The sequence below is a fragment of the Peromyscus eremicus genome, chromosome 7, assembly GCF_949786415.1.
Source record: "Peromyscus eremicus chromosome 7, PerEre_H2_v1, whole genome shotgun sequence".
Classification (NCBI taxonomy): domain Eukaryota; kingdom Metazoa; phylum Chordata; class Mammalia; order Rodentia; family Cricetidae; genus Peromyscus; species Peromyscus eremicus.
In genome coordinates this window covers 58,890,104-58,893,570 of record NC_081422.1, presented here as the reverse complement: position 1 = coordinate 58,893,570, position 3,467 = coordinate 58,890,104, and the positions used below count along the sequence as shown (strand labels likewise).

Genomic DNA, 3,467 nt, shown 5'->3' with positions numbered 1-3,467 from the left:
GCGTATGGGTCTAACTGACCCCATTGCACTGTCTATGAAGTCATTCCAATATCTCCAGTCCCTTCCACAATGCCACGCCTAAACAAGGATGGATGGATGCATGGATAGGTGGATGCATGGGTGGATGCATGGCACCATGAGTGGCTAGATGCACGAAGGGTGAATGCATGCACAGGTGGATGTGTAAATGGGATATGTGTAAGGAAAGGCACTTGAGTTTTTACTTCTGACTTCCTCATTGTTTTGGTTTTGGTTTGGTTTGGGTTTTCCAGACAGGGTTTCTCTGTGTAGCTCTGGCTCTCCTGGAACTCACTCTGTGGACCGGGCTGCCCTTGAACTCACAGAGATCCACCTGCCTCTGCCTCCCGAGTGCTGGGATCAAAGGTGTGTGCCACCACTACCTGGTTTATGTCTGACTTCTTATCCTTTGACAGGGGTTAAACAAAATATTGGAGGCAAGGTCATCTAATCTTCCTAGAGTCTTATAATGCCACTCATTCTTTGTCTCAAGTCATTTTTTTTCCTTTTGGTGCTTTGGTTTTGTTTTGTTTTTGAGAGAGGATCTCATGTAGCCCAGGCTGGCCTCAAACTCTCCTAGAACTTCTGATCCTTGCCTCCCCCTCCCAGGTGCTGAGATGTCGGTGTGTGCCACCATGCCTGGTATATAGAGGAGTTCAGGCATGCTAAGCAAGCATTCTGCTGACTGAGTTTCGTCCTCAGCCTCAAGTCGAATGTCAGAGCAATTAGCCATCCCTTTGTTTCGTAGATAAAGGGATTGTCCAATAACACGTTTTCATCTGACAAACACTTAAGAAATTCCTTCTGTGTTCTAGGCTCTCTGCTTACTGCCTGGACTCAGAAGCCAAACCTGAGTCAGCACAGGGGCCTCTGGAAGCCCAGCCAGCAGTCTCTGTACAGACACCAAGAGACTCTGAGGAAAGCAGTCTCCTTGGGAGGAGATCTAGGAGACTCACGGGCAGCTTGATTTTCCAAAGCCTCGAATCCTTAGTGTGAGGACGTGGGGTATCAGCTCAATTCTCATGCGTGGAACAATCTGCTCTCCTCTTCTTCTTCTTCTTCAGCCTCCTCTGCACCCCGCCCTGCTCTGCACTCCTCCATCAAGCTGAAAGGGCAATGGGCCCTGGGTGCCTGGACAGAAGCTCCACAGGGACAGGGCTGTGCTTTGTCCAACATTATTTATCAGTCTCCAAAGCTCCCGGGACAAAGAGGCCACAGGTGAACGCTGTTGGTGAACTGGCTGCATGACGGGTCCCACTTGGTATCGACCGGTGATGCCCCCCACTCCGCTCAGAATCCTTCTTTGGCCTGGTACTTACTCATCCAGGCAGACTGAGCTCAGGGATGTTGTCCAGGGGAGATCTTCCTTGAAGCCCCTGGACTGAACTGAACATTCCCCCTTTATGCTCCCTGGCTCCCACGCACAGGCCTGGGTTCCCACTGGCCACACAGTCTGCGTTTCTCTGGTTTGTGTCTGTTCCTTGCACCTCACTTTGAGCATCTTGAAGACAGAGACTGCATGCTATTCATCTTCATACTCTCAGCTCCTTGGCAAGAAGTCTGGAGCAGAAAAGGCACTCTATAAAGATCTGTCAAGTTGAACTAAACAACCCCAAAGTAGATGCAGATTGGGTCACATGGAGCCTGATTGCTGATTCATTGGTCATTGGCAAACATTGATGGAGTACCTAGGGTGTGCCAAGCCCTGTCCTGGGTGCTGGAGATCCATTGCTAAGCCACACAAATAGAAATGGAGATGAAGTGAGCATGTGTCAATTACACAACCCAGATCTTTTACTAGGCTAGTTACATGGTAGGGAGAGCCCATATGAACACTATTTAAATCTCTGATTTAAGCTGGGGAACTGGCTCAGTTACTAAAATGTTTGTTATTCAAATTCAAGGGACAGAGTTCAATCCCCAGCACCCACATTTTAAAAAAAGACAAAAAAAACAGGGGTACTTGTAATCCCAGGACTAGGGAAACAGACACAGGCAGACCTCTGACTCACTGGTCAGCCATCATAGCCAAATAAGCAAGTTATGGATAAAAGTGAGAGATCCTGTCTCAAAAAAACAAGATAAAAAGCAACTGAGAAAGATACTACGCACACATGCATACACACACACACACACACACACACACACACACACACACACGTACACACATATACACAAATAAACCTCAATTTTAACTGTAACTATTATTTAAGTTTAGGCAGGTAATGCAGGGTCCCAGCTCACTGGTCTCTCTGCCTCAAGTACATAATAGATATGTACTGTAGTCTCCTGAGGGATATGTTGGATATATTTATGCAAGGTCGTCTGAAATTCCCTGAGCATTTTAAAATCTCAATAATTTGCCTAGAAGTGCTCTGCAAACAGCATTAAGTATTTCAAGGCTTAGAAAAATCCTTCACAATTGCACCAAATGCATTTGTATTTAAGATCCCAAGATAAATAAAAAAATTGAAGTCCAATCAACTTTCAATTCGGTTGAAATTCAATTGAGTTTCATTTAAATGCCATTTATGGACTTCTCTGATCATCCCTCTCCCCTACCCCACCCCCAGTGTTACACTGAACACACTTTAACCGGCGGCATGGAAGAAAACAAAGATTAATAAGGCGTGATCTTGACCTTCAGAGAGCTCCCAGGGTAGTATGAGAGACCACAACACAGCTGACCGACTGTCCTGCCTGGTCTTAAAAGACGACGCTCCAAGCTGGTACCCATACAGAAGGTGCTGGGAGAGCACCAAGGGCCACTCAGCTCGCTTTGCCTGCAGAGGTGTTAGGAGAGGATTGGCAAGAGATAATACCTGAGCAGAGCTTGAATCAGTGAGTCTGGCCAACAGTGCAAAGCTGGGACAAGACAGAGAGGCAAGCGCCTCACACGCGGTGAATGGAGGTGGCATGGTGGGGGTGGGGGTGGGGTGCAGCTGGAGCAGGCTGGGACTGCGGAGAAGAGAGCAGCGGGACCGCAAAGGTGAGCTGGGATCCCGACAGTGAAGGATATTGAATGATAACAAGGTAGGATTTTATCTTGGAGATAATGGAGAATGTTATTAAAGCTTAAAGGTTTTAAAATTTATGATGCCCTTATGTATATATTATACATAAGGACATACATTATAATACCCTGTCAAAGTGGATAAAGGCTAATATTACCTGCCTTTATGGAGTGTTTAGTTAGGCAGGCTGGGTGGTAGGCATCTCCTACGCGGTGTCACACTTTATCTTCACGACAACCCTAGGAGGGAGATATGATGCCCATTTTACAGATGAGCCAGTGGAGGGACAGCATGGTTAAAGCCTCTCCGGGGGTCCACATCAGACCTGAGTGCAGACAAGCCTGACCCCAGAGCCCATGAACTTAACTTTGATGCCGTTGCTGCCCATTCTACAAACAAGGAGCACCTTCGTGAGTCAGAAGCTCATATCAAGGG

The 3,467-nt window shown here is 47.1% G+C and overlaps 1 long non-coding RNA gene across 1 annotated transcript; it reads right to left on the bottom strand.

Annotated features, from left to right (window-relative positions):
* Window positions 1-1,069: 1,069 nt before the first annotated feature.
* Window positions 1,070-2,920, bottom strand: LOC131914356 (uncharacterized). Its single transcript, XR_009380115.1, has 3 exons — window positions 2,660-2,920; window positions 1,338-1,578; window positions 1,070-1,123 (listed from the first exon to the last, which is right to left on the bottom strand). It is a non-coding gene; the product is annotated as an uncharacterized LOC131914356 (long non-coding RNA).
* Between the last annotated feature and the right edge of the window lie 547 nt (window positions 2,921-3,467).